The 14,537-nt window shown below is 36.1% G+C and overlaps 1 protein-coding gene across 2 annotated transcripts in view; it reads left to right on the top strand.

The window, feature by feature from the left end:
• Positions 1-290: 290 nt before the first annotated feature.
• Positions 291-14,537, top strand: part of LOC138697662 (myosin light chain kinase, smooth muscle-like) — a 192,331-nt gene continuing 178,084 nt past the window's right edge. The window contains exon 1 of one of the 2 annotated variants that reach the window (XM_069823104.1): positions 291-404. The gene's annotated coding sequence lies outside the window, so the exon portion shown is untranslated. Of the gene's footprint in view, positions 596-14,537 lie in introns of both variants that reach the window. The other variant, XM_069823101.1, reaches the window with a different exon arrangement.

Here is a 14,537-nt window from a genome sequence, read left to right as displayed (position 1 = left end):
CTTTACTTGCTCTACTAATCGCTGGTTATCTCCTTTAACCGCTCATATTTGGCCGGTTAGAGATTACTGTGGTTAACCTCCTATTTAAGTCGTAACCGAGGTCGATCCACCGTAAAAATGCTTAATCAGGGATTAGGTGACAATTTTAACCGATGGTTACACTAACCGACGTTGATGCACGTGGGCATAAAAGCGTTAAGTAAACAATGCGCTGGGGTCGAGCACGGGGGCCGCCACTGCTCGCGCTCCCTGGCTGTGGCCGGCTAATTCTGGCCCTGCCTCGTGCCTCACGCACTCTGTTGTGACTTGGTTGGGGGCGCCAGTCGCCAGGCGTCGCTGAGGAAGGCAGGGGGGCATATCATCCCGGGACAAGAACTCTGGCCACTACTCATTACCCGGCATAGGTGAGTGAAGCTCGGCTGTGTGTGGTCGTGAGTGCAACCGGGACGCTTCGCCCCCCTCAGATCGGTTTGTGCGTTTGTGTCTGGAAGTGTTTATGTAACTGCAAGACATACTTCCGTCGACCGGCTGGGTCTTTTCGTGACACTGCCCTTGGGACGAATTCTACAGTCTTGTGAGCGGCTAACATTTCAAGGTAAAACCATTGTTGTCCGTGACCCTGCATTAAATAATTTTGTCCCCTTTGTCGTCCAAATTAAGATTGCATTGTTGCAATGGATTTACAAAAATACTGAGTAAAGAGAACTATTGTGTGATATTTATTAGAAAACTAGAGAAAAATTATCACATCAGGATCGCCCATAAGGGCCGGATATTTGGATATTTTTTATGGAGATGAAGACACCAAATATTCACAAAACATTTTTTTTACATTAAATAATAATTCTGTTGCTAATGTCCCGTCGCTCTAATTTCCGGCAGCCAATCGCGTTGCAGGTCGGCTACATTTAAACGTGTGCGTCTTGTGATTCGCTGATTCATTTCTTAAGGCTCGATAAACACTTAATATAATCGCCCGCCATTTTAGCTCTTTCGTTGGCGTTCGCAGAAAGCACACGAAGACGTTATTTGCCACTCAATTATTTGCTGAATTACATTGCGTTTGATTTATTATCATAGGAGCTACGACATGATAATGTTTAACGGTGTAGCAAATAGATTCCTCGTATGGTAGCTCGGCAACGTAAGAACAAAAATGGCGAACGATACTACCTACCTAGACTTTATAGAGCCTTCACTTTCTAAGACGTATGCAAAGAGGCGGAGTCACGCCGGAAATAACAGCGTCGGGACTATAATAACATGTTATTGAAATAGTGATTATGTTTTGAAGTTCAATTTTAAGATGCGTTATTTTCTTCTTTGTGGAAACATTGTAATAAAATGTCCTTAGCTTGTCTTAGTATTTAAATTATAGAATTTCAACACTTATTATAATATTGGCGAGTGGGGAGGATCCTGGCAAATATTTGTGGAATTGGGGGGGGGGGACCCATATTCCTTATGGGCGGTGTCACATTCATATTATTACTCGCATCATTGCAAACAACATATTTTACGCACTTCAATGTTTATGGTTTTTCACTCTATCAAAATCAGTGTTATTTCATACTATGTCCCATTTGACTAGTTTACGTTGATTAAAATAGAGCATTACGATACTATTTTACTTTACCAGACTATAATTTCCAAAGCCTTCTTCTTCTTCTTCTTCTTCTTCTTCTTCTTCTTCTTCTTCTTCTTCTTCTTCTTCTTCTCCAAGCTTTAAGCCTTTTAAGGCTTGTTGCGGCTCCAAATTAATTGCACTCATTGATTTCTTCATCTTTCCTTAGGTCCACCGATGTTTCTCCTCCCTTTAGGTATATAATGCATAATTTGTTTGGGATATCTATCTTCTCCAATTCTATCTACGTGTATCAGCCATTTCTGTCTATAATTTTTTTATTGGGTTATTTTACGACGCTGTATCAACATCTAGGTTATTTAGCGTCTGAATGATATGAAGGTGATAATGCCGGTGAAATGAGTTCGGGGTACAACACCGAAAGTTACCCAGCATTTGCTCGTATTGGGTTGAGGGAAAACCCCGAAAAAAACCTCAACCAGATAACTTGCCCCGACCGGGATTTGAACCCGGGCCACCTGATCTATAATTTACTATCTGTTCATTTATGTTATAAATTTGTAACTGGTTTCTTATATTTTCATTTCTAAGTCTGTCTCGCCTTCAAATTCTAATTCCAAAAATAGTAACAAAAACAAATCAGTCACCTGTTTCCAATATACTCTTAAGTAATTCTACACAAGAACTAGATCAAAGGCGGCACCATTTTTTCTTTAACAATTTCGAGTACTACAAATAGTATACTAGCGCAGAGTTATTTCCTCCTAATTCGCTAATATACTCCTTGAAGTGGTTAGAGCTCTCTTCTCAGTCATACCAACATAACTTTGGTGAAATTACGAAAGTTTCACTCTAGTGTACGCTCACGCTATATCTTGCATATACGAATTTGTGACAGGTTAGGTTAGGCTTTTGTTATGCCTTGAAAATACGAATCTGTGACAGGTTAGGTTAGATGAGTTTAGGCTTTTGTTATGCCTTGCATATACGCTGGGCAAAGGCTGGTGATTTTTTTGTTTTATGATGTTGTCAGTTATAAGGTAGTGTAATGGCGAATTTTCATTTCCGAAATCACCAGAAGTAACTCAGCGCTAGTTTCACCGTAGAGTACGAAGCACATGGTTTTACTTTCCGGTACACAGAATAACCTAGAATGATTCATCTGTTGTACGTACTATAGCAATGAATGGCTGTCTCGGGGCCGTAATAACACGTGCTGATGAGACGTGTAATTTTATTTAGGTAGTTAACTTTGCTCCAGAGGTTCAAGTGCAAATTTCTGGACAGTGGGTGTTGGGAGTCTGGATCGCCCCAGGAAAAAATCATTTATAGTGCCAGTGGAGATAGAGGTTATTGTTGAAAGAAGTCGTATTTCGACATAATTAACAATCGTGTTTTACTTGGTTTTACATTTCAATTGTGATTCGTTCGCTCGTAACGTCTGATTTGGACAAAACGGCGGTATTACAGCCATTCATTACCACGCACAGCAGGTGAATAAATCTAGGTTATTCTGTGAAAATATTGGTGCCGGAAAGTAAAACCACGTGCTTAGTATTAGTACTCTACACAAATGGTAATATTCGTAGTACGCAATTATTGTTAAAGAAAAATAATTGGCGCCTCCTTTGGTCTAGTTCCTCCGTAGTATTACCAACTTTTATTTAATATCACGTGTAAAACAATCCACAAAACAAAACTCTAAGCATTGAATCTTCGATCTCGCTACACACAACATAATATTACTGGTATTTTATTTTCATTAGTTTTTTAACTCGTATTAAACTGATAAGTAGAATAACGTCACAAATGTAGCCTACACAAGGCATATATTAAGTAAATAAATCAAGTTTAATAAACTACATGTAGACTACAAAAATCCACTCAATAATTCGCATCTGTCCGTTGCATATTGTCAATTTTAGTTGAGAATAATGTTCAGTAGAGGGCTTTTGAAATGGGTGCTGCAGTGCTGCCAATATCTGGAAAAAAAAAGTAAGCGATCAGTAACAGTTTAGGTTTGGTTTATTCAGGTATACCTTGCATAGTCTATACTCTACGCGTTTTGATAGGTAAGTAGTTAGAAAGCGAGTTTTCAAGGTCGAGAATCAGTGACGATTAGGTATGGTGTGCTCAGGCTTTTGGTATGCCTTGCAAATACGGTTTTGGTAGGTAGATTGATAGAAAGCGAGTTTTAATAAATAATTTAAGTTGTCTCCAAAACAAACTCACAGCCTTCTTGATAATTAACACCAACCACAGTTTCAGTCATTTGTTTTTTATATTCTTTTATTTCTACTTTTTTTAAATTAATTGCATCATTTATTTTAATAAGAAATAAGTGAATGTGACATAGTATGAAACAAAATATTTTGTGCGAGATCGTGCGTATTTGCTTGTTTTCCGCACAGAACCAATACGCGGTGTGAAATACCACATTCAGTATTCCCAACGTAACACACATAACAATTTCCCTCTTCTTACCGCTTAAGCGCGACATTCATTTTACTGCTTTAGGCTTTTAACATATTATTTTTAGAGACGTTTAACATAGTAATAATTATAAATTGGAAACTTACCACTGCAATTTCACCTAAGTTGCAATGTTAATTATTGTTTTTAAATATTTGCAACAATTAAGTAAAGTCTACTACTCCACTAAACTTATTGCATTCCTGATACAAGTAACATTAAGGAAGCCGTGAAAAAATCAACGAGATTGCAGATGCCGATGTTATTACTGCAATATGTTATATAAATAATATTGTTAAAATATTAAAATGAAAAATAAATCATTACGTAACTTACCGTTTGTTTTAAGTTCGCATTTATAGACTGGGGGGGGGGGAGACAGACGTATATCACGGCCTGCTGGAGCATAGTAAACACAGAAAACATTTTACAGCAACAATGTTGAAGAAAGATATTTTGGTGTTCCGAAGTTGGCGTCATTAAACAGAAACCAACATGGAGATTTCATTGCAACTAATTAGAAATTCGTCTTTCAGGTATGTAATAAACGATCTTCGCACAAAATAATGTACGATACACGAGCGGTATGTTTGTTCAACTACGTTTCGCTTTTTCAATCTTTTCTTCGACCATGAAAACGTCAACATACCGCTCTTGTAACGTATATTACTAATACGTAACAAGCAGGAAAGTAATTGTGGGTTTTTGTGGTTTTCCTAAGACATTAAGAGAAATAATATCGACATTAGTCTCGAAACAAATGAATCGTGGACATGTTAACCGCCCGTAATTTTACGAGTGAATTTCGATCCTTTTCTAAATTTAAAGTGTACACATTCTCTGGCACATGACACTTTGTCCTTGGTACATTACTCTCGTTCGTAAGAGTTGTGGTTCGAATTCCGATTGATCAACTCAGGATTAAAACACCGTGGCTATTGGATACGAATCCCGCGCTGTTCGCCCGCAAGCGGGTGTGGGCGAGGTTCCTGCCTGCAACTGCTTTAGACAGTGCAATCGTGCTTAGCTATACATTGTCTTCTCGGCTTTTCCCCTTTAGAATTTCCCACGTCCCTTCAGCGAAACTGTGTTCATCGAAAGTGAGACGAATAGCCAGTAGATTCAGAGCTTACGATTTCCGAAGCCCATGTTAAGTCTTCGCAAGATCGCATACTTTATTTTCCTTCCTGTTTTCTATTCTTATCATTGTTATACATTAAGGCTATGGATCTATGAAACATCTGATTTCTACATTTTTACACCAATTCGTCGCCTGAATGCAAGAACTAGGTAACTCGAAATTTGCATTTTTTAGTTACCTCTTTTATAGCATAGCAAAATTCGCACAAAATGTAATCCAGGATCTAGGTAACTGATCGAACGGTACCAGCGACATCTATTTTCCAATATAACAAATAGGTAAAAGAAAACGAGACATATTCCTTAGTGCAATAAATAAGTAAATAGGCGATGTCACAAAATATTAAAAATAAAGTTACCTAGTTCTTGCATTCAGGCGACGAATTAATCTGAAACTTTTACCATATATTTCTTACAGTGTGGACATACAATACACAAATTTTCACTTTGATATTCCGAATAGTTTACTTATAATTAATTTTTGTTGTTTTTTAATAATGAATTATAATTGTCCCAATTTTCAAAATTTAATAAATATTCTTTAAATTTATATTTAATTTATTCCTAATAAATGTATGTAAAATATGACCCATACTTTTCATATTTTTCAAATTGTTTTTAAGAAAAAAATATTTACCCGTTTAGTTGTTAATTTTAATTTTATTTTTTTTTAACTTACCACATTCTCAACATATGCTGATTTGAATACTTTCAGTAGCAGAAGAAAACACATGTATTCAGTTTACTCCACATGCTTTTGTGAATTTCTGTTCAAAATTTCACTGAGACTGGAGAAAAACTGCATTCATTACAGCATTTCTTCTTCTTCTTCTTTGGCACTACGGCCCTTGTAGTCTAGCCTTGGCCTCCCTTAGGATCTTGGTCCATTCCTGTCCAACCAGAGCCTTCTGCCTCCATCTTCTCATGCCTAGAGTCCTTAAATCTTCCTCCACTCCATCCAACTATCTTAGTTTCTGTCTGCCAATATTGCGCCTGCCTTCTGGTTTTGTGTTTAGAATCTTTTTTGGTATTCTCTGATCATTCATCCTAATTACATGTCCTAACCATTCCAACCTACGGGCTTTCATTTCAGCAACAATATCTGGAGATTTATATTGAGTTTTCAGTTCTGTATTATATCTAATCCTCCAGTGCCCATTCTCATATTTAGGACCATAGATTTTCCTTAGAATTTTCCTTTCCCATGTCATCAGTTGTTGTTCCATTTTCTTCGACAGAGTCCAAGTTTCACTGCCATGAAGCACAATTGGTCTTACGACTGTTTTATATAATGTAAGTTTTGCTTTTTTACTTATGCATCTTGCTCTCAAAGTTTTGTTAAGGGCTCTCAGGCATCTATTTCCCCCAGCAATTTTTTGCCTCATATCCGCATCTGCAGTGTTTTCTTGGGTAATTAGAACTCCTAGATATTTAAAAGAATCTACTTCCTCATATTTCTGTCCATTTATTATAATATCTTTATTACTAATGCCACTTGGTCTTATGTTTCTCATATATTTAGTTTTCTCTTTATTAATTTTTAACCCCATGTGCTCTGCTTCTGTTTGAATTTGGGTTACTATTTCATTTAGCACTCCAAGAGATCTACTCATGACCACAATATCATCCGCATAGGCCATGCACTGTCTGGTCCTATTAAATATGGTACCATTAAAATTTATATCAATGTTCCTAATGACTTTTTCAAGGCCAATATTAAACAGAATTGTAGATAAGGAGTCTCCTTGCCTCACCCCATTTACTGTTAAGAATTTATCAGATAGTTTTGTTTGTATCATTACAGCATTTGGAATGTTATAATATGTTGAAATTTTGAAAATCGAAGAAACTAGTATCGAAATATAGCTTGCATATAATATATACTATCGATATCCTTCCTCCATATACAGGCCTATCACACACATTTTTCTGCTACATAACATCGCGAAATATGAACTGAATGAAAAGTAAAATTAGTTAGAATGAAGAACAATATGTATCAGAATGACAGATGAGTGTCAGTTTAAAGGGATGCAGCTCCACGCATGCGCTGGTCCCTTTAAAGTCGTCCTAAGGGGCTTCAAATTGTCATAGGACCAAAATAAGCACAGATTTAGAAAACTGAAACATTACTTCATTTTTTAGAGTTAAAAACAAAATTTCCATTTTCTAATGGTGTTTTCCTTATTTTCACCGTTCCATAGCCTTAAATTGAAAACTAATGCAGTAGGCTCATAGAAACCCTAAATAAGCTTGCAATGCGCTCTTTGGAAAGCTAGAAAAAAAAGGAAGTCACTTAATCACCATTTAGAACAACAATGTTTTTAATAATATTAGTCCAACCGCAGATTAATCATTAGCAGATGTTGTTTTACTGAATTGAGTTACGATTCCGAAAAAATCGGAAGAATATTTTTTTATGAACAGAGCAATTGTAGCACATTTTTCTGCTAGAATTTTTGTTTCATTGCCAAATTCATTGTCTGTGGTCGTGAGTAGAATTGTTGAACGTTCAGAGAAAACGGGAGTTTCGAAGTTTAAGTACATAGGGGAGAGTCGGGTAGTATCGGACATCGGGTAATATTGGACAGTGCGTTTCTTTCATCTACCACCATATGGTAGTACCTGAATGACATGGTTACGTTTCTCTATGCGACATCACAGAAACGTAACCATGTCAATCAGGTACTATCATCTTGTGGTAGATGAAAGAAACTCACTGTCCGATATTACCCGATGTCCGATACTACCCGACTCTCCCCTAAAGTTTTTTCCTAGTTGGATAATACAGACAATTTGAAAATTCCAACTTATTTCTGAACAATTTACAAATAGCTATGTCAAGTGTTGTATAAAAGAGTTTCATTCCATTAGAGATCAGTGGAAGTCTAGTGTACTTTAAGCGGATACTGGGTGATGAAGATAGTTCTGTTGACGACGATGAATGTCTTTACCTTTCTTCTGTCTCCTTCCTCCTCCAATTTCTTCTCCTCCTCTTCTTCCTATTGTTCTTCTGCTTTCCTTTTCTCTATCCTATTAACATATCTTCTTTTGTAACTTTTATTCTTCTTCCTCCTCCTTATCCTCCTATCTCTTCTGCGTCATATTTCAATCTCATTATATTTCCTCATATCCCATGTACTCTACAAAACTATTACGCTCTAATATTTAGATCTTATTTCGAACATTTTATTGAAGTAAAACTTTTTTATTCAGGGTACGAGTTAAAAGCTGTGAAACAAAATTCTGTGACGGAGATTTTAAGACGCCTTTGCATGTTGTTGTTACGGGATTGTGTACGTTGCTATACTGTCGCGTAAATAAAGTTGTTTATGTTTGCAAGGTTTCACCAATTTACATAAATTAAGAGGTTAGGTACAGCTTAAAGCAGTAAAATTTTGGAAATATTCAACATTTCTTTCCTCCATTACTGCATCTTGTACAATAATGAAAATTAGTATGTGTAACACACTGTTCTTCTGCAATATGAAAAAAATATTTTTACGATTTAAAAAAAATTATATATATATATATATATATATATTTTTTTTTTTTTCAAAATTCAGTTCACTGTGCAGTGATGAAGCGTTTCCCACATAACTAAAAAACTATCCAACATTCTGTGATTACATTTTTTATGTGTATTTATGCATGTCATATCTACAATATGATGCAAGATCACTTCTCTACCTTTGATAGATTGTCTGATAAAAAATAAATTCATTTAAAAAATGGTCAAATATCAGTATTTTCTTCTAACACAAAATAAAAAAAAAATATTTATTAAGGATTGTAGTTGTATTGTAAACATGAGTTTCAGCAATAAAATAAAAGAGAGAGAACATGAAAAATTTAACAAGTTTATGAGTTATGAGGGAAACGCTTCATCACTTCACAGTGAACTACTACCATTATGAAAATTTTGAAAAAAAGAAAAAATTTTTTAATCGTAAAAATATTTTTTCATATAGCAGTAGGACAGTGTTTTACACATACCAATTTTAATTATTGTACAAGATACAGTAATGGAGGAAAAAATGTTGGATATTTCCAATAATTTTACTGCTGTAAGCTGTACCTAACCCCTTAATGCATAAATTAGTGGGCGTGGAGCTGCCGTCGGGCAGTGCGTCTTTTGTGTAGTGTTCTTACGTTATAAAGTTGAAAACGTGAGTGAAATTACGTAGTTGAGAAGCTCTTTGTTAGAAAATATGCCGAGATTAGGAGCTGAAAGAACGAGAGTATGATGAAAGAAAGCGTGCAAATGAATAGTTCAAAATTGAGTCAAAACCGAAAAAGAATAGGCTGAAATGAGTGTGAAAATGCTGGGCAACTAAAAATTCATTTTCTCACTTCTTTTCTACAGTTCAGTCACAATACTTAAGCGACTTAGTGAATGTTCCTACACAGCCAACAATCAACGCACAATCGAGTGCAAAACCTGATCCAGCTGGTATCAGTGATTTAGAAATAAATCTTAGTTCTGGAAATCTTCATAATTGATCAATTTATTCAACCCATAGGTACAATCTTAGAGGAGGTTTCAATACCTACAAGGAATTTAGTTTCACTTATTTGCCGACAGGGAGTAGAGGGACAAGTGGTAAGCTCGTCGCCTCGAACGCCATCTAGCATGCACTAAAGTATTACGAGGACGTGAGAGAGGAGAAATTAGGTTCAGAGACTCTAATTTAGGTTTGGAGGTCTTTAACGTGCCGAAAAACTCCGACATGGGACACAGGGCTTAAAGTCCCTCCTGGAGGACTTGCACTCCTAATTTTTTTAGTCATAACAAAATCCATCGATCCCAGCCGGGTTTGAGGAGAAAATCTCCATAATGGAGACTTTAAATCAAATAAAAGTGCTCATCAAATTGCTTCTGCTCTTCCATAATACATATTTAAAAATTCATATGAAATAGCTAAAAACATACACATGATCTTTGTTTTTGTTTTATTAATGACCAGATTACAAAATTATGGCCAGGGCTTAATAAAGCACTCTTCTGTTTGTCTGTGAGGAGTGCAAAAATATCTTAATTTTTAATTGCACTTACGTAGTTAGACCATGCTGAATAGTGAAATTTTTACCTTACTGGTGACCCATCATAAAATTGTTAAAGCTCTGGCTAGGGTACTTTATGCTTATACCATTTGAGTCAGGATGAAGAGTGCAACAAATTTATAGAATGAAATATAGTGTGTCCGTTTTAAAGAACAAAACTTTGTGTTAATACGAATTTCTGTAACACTCTGTATAATTGCTAGCTGCTCCAAACAGTAGGCTTTGGTTAACCCTTAGTAAACACAAACATATTTGAGTCCCCTAAAGGTTATAGGATACCGTGTACGAGTATATTCACCTCACACTGCACTTGGACATCCAATCCTGGGAATCAGCTGTTGGTAATATCACAATCTAGTATATACAGTCGCGAAGTTCAATACGTAGTAAATATGCAAACATTAGATAGTTGCTCACCACTAGGATCGCTAATATCGCCTCATTACAGGCAATGCAAAATAGTACCGTCACAGACTATTGTTTCTAGCACCCTCAAAACTCAAGCTTCGTGACTGTATATAGTAGACTGTGGTAATATATCAAACAGGTTGCTTCATCTCCTTGTCTACCCTGATGATTACTCTATATGTATCAAGAAACCTTCATTTTTGTTCACATGAAGACGAAGGTAGTACCGACATTTGAAACGTGACGTAATTTCTTCACCAGCAGTAGAAAAACTACAAGCTACACCTCTTATGAATCATCCACCATTGCTTTTCCCCTCATTCAAAATAGTACATATTGTATCTAAATATTACTAAGCACATTTAACATACGATGATTCCATCTTTCTGCGAAGTGTTCAGCTTCTCCTCCTTCAGTCGGGGAGCTGTGACGTGGAAGGTCGGACAGAGTGCAGATTCATAAATAATTGTACGTGAGGTTACGCCACTGCCAGCCACGTGCTATGCAGGCAAGTATAAGTGTGGTTGTGGTTGTGATAATAATTAATTGCCAAGCGACTCCCCTGCTTAAAATGTTTCCTTGGCTCTTATTCCACAGTCATTTGTCTCTCTTACAATGCAAAGAGCAGAGAATTACAAATGGTCTATGCACCATGTTATCGGACAACAGACACTCCACTTATAATCTTTAATATAACTCTTTCAACCAGTAATAAGTAGCCTACATCTTTAGTTTGTGGATATGGAGAAGAATAGAGCGTGTGGAAAGAACAAACAGAATAAGAAATGAAGCTGTGCTAGAAAGAGTGGGTGAAGAAAGAATAATGCTGAAACTGATCAGGAAGAGAAAAAGCAATATTGGCTGGGTCACTGGCTAAGAAACTGAAGGATGCACTGGAAGGAATGATGAACGGAAGAAAAGTTTTGGGCAGAAGAAGATATGAGATATAGACAACATCAAGATATATGGATCGTATGCGGAGACTCAGAGGAAGGCAGAAAATAGGAAATATTGGAGAATGTTGGGTTTGCAGTGAAAGACCTGTCCTTGGGTAGAACACTATGAATGAATGAATGAATTAATTAATCCTTGTCACATTTTGGAAGTCTTACGTAGCATGTATTATTTAAAGTGTAATTATTATTATTGCTGCACGCATTGTATTCTTAACCTGACATAATTAGGAACATTAAATCCAGACGTTTGAAATGGGCAGGGCATGCAGCACGTATGGGCGAATCCAGAAATGCATATAGAGTGTTAGTTGGGAGGCCGGAGGGAAAAAGACCTTTGGGGAGGCCGAGACGTAGATGGGAAGATAATATTAAAATTGATTTGAGGGAGGTGGGGTATGATGGTAGAGACTGGATTAATCTTGCTCAGGATAGGGACCAATGGCCGTCTTATGTGACGGTGGCAATGAACCTCCGGCTTCCTTAAAAGCCAGTAAGTAAGTAATTATTATTATTAGTATTATTATTACTATTATTATTATTATTATTATTATTATTTATTTCATAGGTTTACGATAATAATAATAATAATAATAATAATAATAATAATAATAATAGCACTAAAATTATTGTCTTCCTTTCAAGTAATAGACCTAGTGAGTTATTAGAGTTAGTACATACGAAACCTTAGTTACTATCGCACGATTACTGACGCACGTTAGTGAAGTAAAGGTTTTTTTTAAAAAAAAGGTAATTTTAATTTATCGCAGTTTCTTCATTTTCTACACAATCTTCAAAATTATGACATATTACACAAGGAATAGGATTTTTTGCATTACTACGCTTTGCCACAAATTCATCGTAGATATGTGTCCACCATTTTGTTCTTGTACAAGTAACAGCCTCTCTTCATTGCTGTATACAGCAGCTCTCAGTTCCTGTCCTGGAATGTCTGCCACAGTGTGTGATAGAATTCATCAACTCATCAATTATCGTAGCTTTGCTCAATACTCTTTCCTTCAGACAGCCCCTCAGCTATCTGCTGAGTTAATGTCTGGCGATCTTGCAGGCCAAGTTACAGGAAAGTGCCTACTGATAACACGACCACCAGAACAGTCAGACGCAAACAAACTCGTTGTCATGGTGATTAGCGTTAATTCAGATCTTTTCCATCGGGAGAGGGGGAATTTATAGTATTCCGGAAGAGGTGGAACCGACAGCAAATGAAACAATAATTCAGATATTGCGTAACAACAGAGGCAGTCTATGTAAAGGAGAACATAGAAAAATGGGATCAATAATTAAAGAAATAGAGTTTTAATTTGTTCATAAACAAATTCTATAAATATTACTAAATTTTAATATAGGCATTAACTTAAAAATGTTCGATGAAAGAGTAATGGAACGGAGAAAAACTCTCTCCGGCGCCGGGACTTGAACCCGAGTTTTCAGCTCTACGTGCTGATGCTTTATCCACTAAGCCACACCGGATACAACCCCGGGGTCGAACAGAATTGTCTCTGATTGAGTTCCAACTCTTGGGTTCCCTCTAGTGGCCGCCCTCTGCACTACGTCATAGATGTCTATGAACTTAGGACCGAAGTCCACACATGTGCTGAGGTGCACTCGTTATGAGTGACTAGTTGGCCGGGATCCGACGGAATAAGCGCCGTCTTAAATCACTTCGTGATTTACGCATATCATATATTAAATAATATATTAAAAATGTTCGTTCAGTGTAAAATTTTCCCATAAATCCGGTGTTAAGTAGGCCTACAAAAACCACCTAAATTTAGTAGGCCTACAAGTAGTAATTACTCACCGATTAAGTTAGACGAATACGTCTTCAACAAATTTTCTAAAAATTTTCAAAGGCACTGATATGAATACCCCACCTGTTTTTTTAAAGAGCTTCGATGTAATTTTTAAATGCATTACATACAATTTTCAAAATACACCATCCCGAGTACGATCGAAATACAACCAATCATATTTAGTTTCCCATCGTTTTTTATACTTTATTTCTTGTCAAACCAGTTATTCATTGACTAACCACTAACAGCACTAGATGAATGTAACAGACATGGAATTACTAGTCCATAAATTTATATTTGCTGTATAAATGCTGTAGCTATTTAAAAAACTGTAATAATCAAGAATGAAAATTCAGAAGGTTTAAATTTCAATCAGTCGAGATCGGGCCGGTAAACCATCAACCATCAAGGAGACAACAATCTGAAAAGTCACAACAAATTGAAATGTAATACAGTATTATATTTTTTAGTTTAAAAAGTTTGAATTTCCCCCCCCCCCCACCAGGCCGTATCCTGAATTCATCACTGATGGTGATAGAAAAAAATAAAGCTCCTCCACCAACTGAGCTACGCCGGTGGCTTATCATAATAATTATATTAGTATTAATAATCATTTATTTAGAATCATAATCTTTATGATTATAAATCGATTCAGAATAATCTATGAGTTTAAGATGGGCGATAATGAAACACTGAAGACATTTTAAATATGTGGATAATTTAAATGATAAGTTAGTCAAAAGATAGGGCTCACCTCAGGACTCTGTAATGGCTGAGGATTTGTTCTTATCGCGTTATTGCTATTCTCATTAGTAGCTTGTGGTTATCGAAAATTGATGATCCATACTGAAAAGACGGAAAGTTCATGAGACGAATCTTAATTTTATAATCTCCGTGATTTGCAACTCTATTAGTCATTCAAATTTTCAAATATTCAAACAATTGATTTCGAGCAAATGTGCTGCAGGTTGAAACATAACCTGTTTAATAGTTTGAATTCCATATGATTACATAAAGAAGTTTATACAGTGGAAATTAATTCACAGACAAGTTATTGTCTCAATTCTTTTGGTTCCAAATTTAGAAAGGACAACAGAGTTA

The sequence above is a fragment of the Periplaneta americana genome, chromosome 4 (assembly GCF_040183065.1).
Source record: "Periplaneta americana isolate PAMFEO1 chromosome 4, P.americana_PAMFEO1_priV1, whole genome shotgun sequence".
NCBI classification, from domain to species: domain Eukaryota; kingdom Metazoa; phylum Arthropoda; class Insecta; order Blattodea; family Blattidae; genus Periplaneta; species Periplaneta americana.
This window is presented reverse-complemented; position numbering and strand designations above follow the sequence as displayed.